The following is a 10,004-nucleotide window of genomic DNA, read 5'->3' as shown; positions in this document are numbered from 1 at the left end:
TTCTTTAACTATTATGAGTTTATTATTCATCTGTAATAATATAAAATAAAAATAACACCTCCTATTTTATTTATTAGCCCTCCATTCTGTTAAAATTAGTAGTAGTGACACTCCTAGACTAATAAAACCTGTTAAGTAAGTGCAAGGGCTGCCAAAAATTAGAAGGAGGGACTGCAATACTCCCTGGAAGAAACATAGAGGAGGGCCTCAGAAAACATTTTTTTCACAGTTTTTAAATAATAAGTTTCCAAGACTGGTAAAATCTATGCACATTTCACATCACATATTCAACACTACAGATTTGCAACATAAATTAATTAAACAATTACCCAAGTATTGATAGTATTTTATTTTTGAATTATTCAAGAGCCTTTTGATAAACAACATTTTTTGTTTTTCCTTTCGGGGCAAAGATGAACATATTTTTGGCAGTTCCAATTCTTGGACAGGTCACATAAAGCTGACCATGAGAAAAGAATGGAGATTGCAAATTGATCCCTACTACTTTCAAGGACTGTCCCTGAGCCTTGTTAATGGACATTGCAAATGCCAGTCGAAGTGAAAACTGGAGGCGTTTAACCCCTTTACCCCCAAGGGTGGTTGGCACGTTAATGACCAGGCCAATTTTTACAATTCTGACCACTGTCCGTTTATGAGGTAATAACTCTGGAAAGCTTCAACGGATGTTTTCATGAGATAATGTTTTTTCATGACATATTGTACTTCACATTGGTGGTAAAATTTCTTCAATGTAACTTGCATTTATTTGTGTAAAAAATGGAAATTTGGCGCAAAAATTTGGAAAATGGCGCGATTTTCAAACTTTGAATTTTTATGCCCTTAAAACAGAAATATGTCACACAAAATAGTTAATAAATAACATTGCCCACATGTCTACTTTACATCTGTACAATTTTGGAACCAACATTTTGTTTTGTTAGGAAGCTATAAGGGTTAAAATTTGACCAGTGATATTTCATTTTTACCATAAAATTTACAAAACCATTTTTTTAGGGACCACCTCACATTTGAAGTCACTTTGAGGGGTCTATATGATAGAAAATACCCAAAAGTGACACCATTCTAAAAACTGCACCCCTCAAGGTGCTCAAAGCCACAATCAAGAAGTTTATTACCCCTTCAGATGCTTCACAGGAATTTTTGGAATGTTTTAAAAAACTGAACGATTTAACTTTTTTTCACAAAAAATTTAATTCAGATTAGAGATGAGCGACTTTCCCTTTTTTCGGGTCGAGTTGGGTTTCATGAAACCCCGACTTTCTCAAAAGTCGGGTCGAACGAAATCGGCCAATTATCATGAAAAGTCGAAGGCCGACTGAAACACGAAACCCAATGCAAGCCAATGGGGAAGAAAAGTCGGCAGGGAGTGGAGGACAGGAAACACACCTACAGTGCCCATTTTAATGCCAAAAACATCAATTCTTATTACTTAAGCTTGTCAACCTTAATTTACTTTATAATAATAGTTAGGCAATGAAAACTGGGGGTTATTTGGCTAAACTTGTGGGGGGGGTAGGGCTGGCTCCAGGTTTTCGTGGGCCGAGGACCAAAGAATGTCAATGGGCTCCTTTAACACATACCACAATTCATGATCCTCTGATATGGCAGAGAATTAGCGGTATAGTGCAACGAAAAATACTTCACTTCTTACATCACATGACTGATATCCATTTTAAATTCTCCAATAGCCCAAAAACGGACAGTATATTACTCCATACAGTATTATGGCCACTGCATAGTGCGCTATACGGAGTAATGAGGCCCATATATTTCTACATACAGAATCATTGGTCCCATATAATGTTCCATACAGTAGATGATGAGCTCCACATAATGCTATAGTATATGTTGGTCCCCATGGATGAAGCTCCATTGTGTTAAGGGCCCAAATAATGCTCCATATATATAATGGGCCCCATTTCTAATGCTCCAGTGCATAATGGGCCCTGTAAATGCTGCTCCAGTGTCTGATGTCCACCTTTGGAATGCTCCAGTGTATGGTGGGACTCAAATATCATTCTCCAGAGTATAGTACTCCCCAAAAATAGCTGTCCCAACATTGTAAACAATTAAATAAGTCTCCTCGCTAGGGAATCCCTGTACTAGTCTGGACTCCTCGTCGTCCCCATCTTCCATCTCACTGCACTTGGACTGTTTAGGCAGAGGGCGTAAAGCCGTGATGTCATCGCGCTCTCTGACCAGAATGTCACTGTCAGGAAGCGTGGAAGACGTCCCGACGGTGTAGCAGGGAGAGGTAAGTATTTCAACTTTGCAAGTGCTGTGATCCTGAGCAAGCAGGGGGGGCCCACTCGTTGGCGACGGCACTGAAACAGGGCCCCTCATATTACGCCGGTGTGTCTGATGGCGGGTGTGCACCCTCACCATCAGAGACACTTGATTGTACTATGAGGGACCTTGTGCCAGTGCCGTTGCCAAACAGTTTGCCCACCTGTCCAGGGCAACGGCACTCGCACAGGTGAGTGTGCCAGGTGGTGACCCCGGCCCAGAGGGGGGAGGCAGCCCAGTTAGGGAGGTTGAAAAATTGGCATATGTTGATGTTGGACATTCAGCAGCTGCAAATTGAGTAATTGGAGAAGTCCACCGAAGAGAAGGACAAAAGCAAGCCATTTTTCTGGCAACCTACGTGTCAGCAGGGGAGGGTGGGACAAAATCCTTTGTAACCCATGCATGGTTCATTTTAATGGAGGTTAGATCATCAACATTTTGGATCGACAGACGGGTCCTTTTTTCTGTCAGGATTGATCCAGCAGCACTGAAGACTCGTTCAGATAACACACTAGCAGCAGGGCAAGCGAGCTCCGTTAAGGCATATTGTGCCAATTCAGGCCTGGTGTCAAGTTTACTGGTCCAATAGTCAAAGGGGAATGACCGGTGAGCTAGAACATCGATATGGGAGGAGAAGTAGTTTGTTACCATAGTTGACAACTGCTGTCTCCTGTCACTTTCGATCGATGCAGTATTACCAGTCGTGTGAGCGGGACTTGAAAAATCAGTCCACAACATGGTCATGAAACCCCTGTGTCCAGTGCCACTTTGGCTGTGTGCACCATGAACACCTCTTTCATGTTGCCCCCTACGGCTTGTTGGAAAAACATCAAACCGCTGTGTGCTGGGAATGCCTCAATGAAACGGTTTACCAGAGTTGCTTGTTAGCCAATATTAGCTCTAGGTTCTCCTGTGCCATGATGTTTTGGAATTTGCCTTTATAGCGTGGATCCAGGATGCTGGCCAACCAGTATTCGTCATCGTTCATCAATTTGGCAATGCGGGGGTCCCTTTTTAGGATCTGCAAGCCATAATCAGACATGTGGGCCAATGTTCCAGGTGTCAATGATGCACTGTGAGTGCTGGGTGGAGGAGCACTTTCTGGCAAATCCACATCCCTCCAGTCATGCACAAACCCTGTACCTGACCTTGCCACGCCAAAATTTTTCTTGCCCCCGGAGAAGCATCCTCCTCCCCAAAATAATCATCCCCATCATCCTCCTCCTCTTCCTCTTCTTTCTCTACCTCATCCACTAGACTTCCCTGAGCAGACAATGGCTGACTGTCATCAAGGCTTCCCTCCTCCTCTTCATCCTCGGCTGCAGACGCCTGCTCCTTAATGTGTATCAAAGTTTGCATGAGCAGATGCATAAGTAGGATGCTAAGCCGTGTGCATTCCTCAAAACACTGAAGGACTTTACAGAGGTCTTTCAGCTTCGACCACTGCACACCCGACAACTCCATGTCTGCCCTCAACCTGCCTGCCCGTGTACCCTCCCACAAATGAATTACAGCCTGCCTCTGTTCACACAGCCTCTGAACCATGTGCAGGGTGGAGTTCCACCTTGTTGCAATGTCGATAATTGGGCGGTGCTTGGGAAGGTGGAGCAATCGCTGCAGCTTCTGCATACGACTGGAGTGTACGGGGGACCAGCGGATGTGCGAGCACAGTCTTCACACCTTATGGAGCAGGGGTGTTAAGTCCGGATAATTATTGAGGAAGCACTGCACCACCAGATTCAAGGTATGAGCCAGGCAAGGTATGTGTCTGAGCTTTGAAAGGGCTATGGCTGCCACAAAATTCCAGCCGTTATCACTAACTACCTTGCCTGCCTCAAGATGTAGACTGCCCAGCCATGACTCAGTTTGTCGCTGCAAGTAGTCGGCCCGTACCTCCGCGGTGTGTCTGTTGTCTCCCAAACATATCATCCTCAAAACAGCCTGCTGACGCTTACCACTAGCTGTTCGATAGTGGGACACCTTGTGTGCAACACTGGCAGCTGCTGATGGACTGCTCATGCGACTGCGCTCTGTGGCAAGCTTTCGCTTCTGGAGGAGGAGGAGGGTCAAACGCCTACAGCCAACTGTTTCCTATACCGTGGGCTAGGCAGCACTGTCCCACCGCCGCTGTCCCCTGTGGACCCTGCATCCACCACATTAACCCAGTGTGCAGTGATGGACACGTAACGACCCTGGCCATGCCTACTGGACCATGCATCTGTTGTGAGGTGCACCTTTCCACTCACTGGTTGCTTGAGTGCATGGACAATGTGGTCTTTCACATGCACGTGGAGGGCTGGGAAGGCTTTTCGCGAAAAGAAGTGCCGACTGGGTAGGTCATAGCGTGGTACTGCGTAGGCCATGAGCTCGCGGAAAGCTTTGCTCATGGCAGAGATTAGTTTGGCAATGTGGGCGTTCAAAGCCAGTGTACGCGGATGAGAGGATAAGTACTTTCTTGTCCTACTCAGAGTCTCTGGTAGGGTGAGCTGGACTTGAGAGCTGCATATGGTGGAACTAGCGGTGGACATGGCGGACTGAGAGAGGGTTGGTGATGGTGATGGTGTTGGTGGTGTTGCTGATGACCTAGATTCAGTCTTTTGTAGCAATAACATGTGATTCCATAACTGCTTTGCCCTTGCGACGACACCTCGACATTTGCTGCTGGTGGTGTGCTAACCGGTGGGCTTACAGTGGGGGAAGCGATGTAGCATTGCTGACTACCTTCATTGGGAGCAGTTGCACATGTGGTACGTGAGGTTTGGTAGTCCGTCCATGCTTGCAAGTGCATGGTGGTTAAATGTCTAAGCATGCAACTGGTATTCAAATTTCTCAGATTTTTCCATCGGCTAAAGGTCTTTGCGCACTTCTTACAGATAACTTTTGAGTGATAATTAGGATTTTGTTCACAAAAGTGCCACACTGCACTCTTCCTACTATGGAAGACATTTTGAGACCTTGCACGCTGTGCTAATTTGACCGTCTGGCCAAGCTGTCCTGCAACTCTTTTGGTTTTTGTAACACGTTTTTGGACTGCTACGGTCTTGCCAGATAACAGCTGTTGCGATGTTGTTGCCTGCTGCGGATTCTCCTCCTCCTCTTCTGAGCTATTGGCAGCGGCACCCTCTTCCCCCAATGGATGCCAATCTGGGTCAACAACTGGGTCATCCATCACCTCCTCTTCAATTTCATGTGCACTTTCCTCTGTGTCACAGTGTAAGGTGGTACAGTATGCGGGAAGGGGCACCTGAGTTTTATCAGGGTCAGATTCTGGCTCAGTACACTGCGAGGACAATGTAGTGCTCTAAGTGAATGTACCAGCAGATAAATCTAGCAGTGGCTGTGCATCAGTGCACTCCATGTCAGATTCTTCTTGGACTGGGTAATTCACGATTTGACTTGATAACCCAGGCATGGTATGTGAAAAGAGCTCCATAGAGTAATCTGTAGTGTGGCCTGCCACATCCTTCACTTTTGGTAGGGGTGAAGGACACAAGGAAAGGTGTTGTTCCTGACGAGGAGCCTCCAATGAAGACGCAGTGCTTTTATTTTTTGAAACTTCAGAAGAGGAGGTGAGAGAGCTGGAGGCTGTGTCAGCAATGTAAGCCAAAACTTGTTCTTGAAGCTCCGGCTTTAAAAGTGGTTTACCTACTCCCAGAAAAGAGAGCCTTCGAGGCCTTGTGGAGCCAGACGATGATGCAGGCTCAACACCTCCTGCCTTAGGTGCTATTGTGCATTTGCCACTACCAACAGATGCAGCACCACCACCACCACCACCACCACCATCGGGACCAGCTGGCAACCCCCGCCCACTTCCATGGCGTCTTCCACCATACTTGCTTATTTTTGTGAAAATGTACTCAAAATACCACCAGCTATATGGTACTGTAAAACAAGGTAGAAGGTGTATCTACTATTGGTGAGAATTTGAATCTCACTAGAGATTTGAGGATGCTGAACTATTGTCTCAGGCCCAGTAGAGATTACACCTCAATGTAACAGGCTGAAATTGGATGGTGTATGACAAGGTGGAGGGTGTCTATAGTATTGGTGAGATTTTGGATCTCACTAGAGATTTGAGGACGCTGACAATGATGCTCTCTGTCCAAGTATGGACGCAGGCAGCCTAATAAGCAGGACTGCTGCACAGTGCACACACAAAAGGATGGAAAAATGAACGCTTGGTAACTGTGCAGAAAAGAGGAAGAAAAGTATTTTTGCTTTTAAAAAAGCAGTTTGCACAGCAGTGTGCAAACAGCAATGCATCTATCAGGGAGCCTTATAAGGCAGTCTAATAACCAACAGAGCTGATGCACAAAAATAGAGCCTCCCCTGTCTCTGCACACAAAGTGTTGTGTTGTAAGTGGAAATCGCTAACAGCAGAAGCAGTTTTTTGGTTCTTCTTCCTTGCCTAACGCTCTCTCTACAGAATCAGCAGCAGCAGCTCTCCCCATGCTAAGATCGGCAGAAGTAAGATGGCGGTCAGCGTTCACGCCCTTTTATAGCCCTTGTGATGCCACACAAAGCCAGCCAATCACTTGTATGCCCTTCTCAAAGATGGTGGTGACCGATGCCTATGTCATCGCGATGCCCACAGTGTACGTCCTCCATCATTGGCTGAAAAAGGGCGCTGGAAGCATATTTTGAAACGCGACTTTGGTGCTCTGGTCGCCGACCTCGTAGCTGACCTCACGCTATGGTTGGGTTTCGTTTCATGAAACCCGACTTCAGCGACTTTTGAATATGAACGACCCATTTCACTCTACTCTAATTCAGATACAATTTGTTTTATTTTACCAAGGGTAACATGAGAAATTGGACAGCAAACGTTATTGTACAATTTGTCCTGAGTACGCTGATATCCCATATATGCAGGTAAACCACTGTTTGGGTGCATGGAAGAGCTCAGAAGGGAAGGAGCGCCGTTTGACTTTTCAATGCAAAATTGACTGGAATTGAGATCGGACACCATGTCGTGTTTGGAGAGCCCCTGATGTGCCTAAACAGTGGAAATCCCCCACAAGTGACACCATTTTTTAAAGTAGACCCCCTAAGAAACTTATCTAGATGTGTGGTGAGCACATTGAACCAACAAGTGTTTCACAGAAGCTTATAATGTAGGGCCGCAAAAATAAAAAATCATTTTTTTCACAAAAATGATCTTTTCGCCCCCAATTTTTTATTTTTCCAAGGGTAACAGGAGAAATTGGACCACAAAAGTTGTTGTGCAATTTGTCCTGAATATGCTGATACCCCATATGTGGGGGGTAAACCCATGTGTAAGGAGCGCCTTTTGACTTTTCAGTGCAAAATTTGCTGGACTTGAGATCAGACGCCATGTCGCATTTGGAAAGCCCCTGATGTGCATAACAATGGAAACCCCTCAATTCTAACTCCAAATCTAACCCTAGCACACCCCGAACCCTAATCCCAACCCTAATCCCAACCCTATTCCTAACCCTAAGTTTAACCCCATCCCTAACCCTAACTTTAGCCCCAAATAACCCTAACTTTTATCCCAACCCTAACCTTAACTTTAGTCCCAACTCTAAAACTAACTTTAGCCCCAAGCCTAACCCTAACGTTAGCCCCACCCCTAACCCCAACCCTAATCCTAATGATAAAATGGAAATAAATACATTATTTTAATTTTATTATTTTTCCCTAACTTAGGCTGGTTTCACATTTGCGTTTTTTTTTTCGCGGTAATTTAGCGCTAAATAGCGCATGCGTTTTTTTTTCCTATACTTTGCATGGGATGCGCTTATGTGCGCATACACATGCGTTTGTACGCGTTTTACCGCGCATGCGTTTTTTTGCGGTATGCGCTCGGGCGCACAAAATGCAACTTGTTGCATTTTTTGTGCGTCCGATTTGCCTCAAAAAAAACGCATGCGCGCGCAATGCGTTTTTTTACAGCAAGACACCCAATATAAGTCTATGGGTGCGCATATGTGCGCATTGGCATGCTTATGTATGCGTTTTTTTGCACATGCGTTTTTTTTTTGTTAACCATGGAATTTAGGGGTTTGGGTTAGAGTTAGGGTTAGTTAAGGGGGTTTAGGGTTATTGTTAGGGTCAGGGTTAGGGTTAGGGTTAGGGTCAGGGTTAAGTATGGTTTGGTTAAGGGTTAGGGTCAGGGTTAGGGTTAGGGTTAAGTATGGTTTGGTTAAGGGTTAGGGTCAGGGTTAGGGTTAGGGTTAGGGTCAGGGTTAGGGTCAGGGTTAGGGTTAAGTATGGTTTGGTTAAGGGTTAGGGTCAGGGTTAGGGTTGGGGTTAAGGTTAGTTAGGGTTTGGGTTAGGGTTAAGTATGGTTTGGTTAAGGGTTAGGGTCAGGGTTAGGGTTAAGTATGGTTTGGTTAAGGGTTAGGGTTAGGGTTAGGGTCAGGGTTAGGGTTAGGGTTAAGGTTAGTTAGGGTTTGGGTTAGGGTTAAGTATGGTTTGGTTAAGGGTTAGGGTCAGGGTTAGGGTTAAGTATGGTTTGGTTAAGGGTTAGGGTCAGGGTTAGGGTTACGGTTAGGGTCAGGGTTAGGGTTAGGGTCAGGGTTAGGGTTAGGGTTAGGGTTAGGGTCAGGGTCAGGGTTAGGGTTAAGTATGGTTTGGTTAAGGGTTAGGGTCAGGGTCAGGGTTAGGGTTAAGGTTTGTTAGGGTTTGGGTTAGGGTTAAGTATGGTTTGGTTAAGGGTTAGGGTCAGGGTTAGGGTTAAGTATGGTTTGGTTAAGGGTTAGGGTTAGGGTTAGGGTTAGGGTCAGGGTTAGGGTTAGGGTTAGGGTCAGGGTTAGGGTTAGTAAAGTCATGGTTTGGGTTAGTGTGAGGGGCCACCTAATGTTGGAAAAAAACGCAAACGCGGTAAAAACGCACTAAAAACGCATACAAACGCATAAAAACGCTGCGTTTTTTTCATGCATGCTCATAAAAATGCTTGAAAAAAACGCAGCAGTTGTATGCTTTTGTATGCGTTTTTCAATGCGTTTTTTTGCGGGAAAAACGCGCTGCAAAAAAAAGCAAGTGTGAAACAGGCCTAAGGGGGTCGTAAAGGGAGGCTTGATTTGCTATTTAGAGCGGGCTTTTATAGCGGATTTTTATGTTTGGCAGCTGTCACACACTAAATGACACTTTTTATTGCAAAAAAATAGTTTTTGCATCATCACATTTTGAGAGCTATAATTTTTCCATATTTTGATAAAGCAGTTTTATACTTTGAGTTAGTACGATAACAGCGATACCTCATTTATATCAGTTTTTTATGTTTTGGAGCTTTTATACAATAAAGCTATTTTCTATAAAAAATAATTATTTTTCCATCACTTTCTTCTGAGAGCTATATCTTTTTTATTTTTTCGCTGATGATGCTATATCACAGCTTGTTTTTTGCGGGACAAGATGACATTTTCAGCGGTACCAAGTTTATTTATGTCCATCTTTTTGATCGCGTGTTATTCCACTTTATGTTCGATGGTATGATGATAAAGCATTGTTTTTTTATCTTTTTTTTTTAAAGATGCTAGTGGGACAGTTTTATAGGTCGGGTCGTTACGGACGCAGCGATACTAAATATGTGTACTTTTATCGTTTAGATTTTTTATTTAAATATTTATTTATTGCTGGAATTAATATTGATTTTTTATTATTATTTTTTAGTATTTGTTAAAATATTTTTACAATTATCTATTTTTTAAAATTTAATTTTTACTTTTACA

The sequence above is a fragment of the Dendrobates tinctorius genome, unplaced genomic scaffold (assembly GCF_039654945.1).
Source record: "Dendrobates tinctorius isolate UK_male_01 unplaced genomic scaffold, ASM3965494v1 ptg000093l, whole genome shotgun sequence".
NCBI classification, from domain to species: domain Eukaryota; kingdom Metazoa; phylum Chordata; class Amphibia; order Anura; family Dendrobatidae; genus Dendrobates; species Dendrobates tinctorius.
This window is presented reverse-complemented; position numbering follows the sequence as displayed.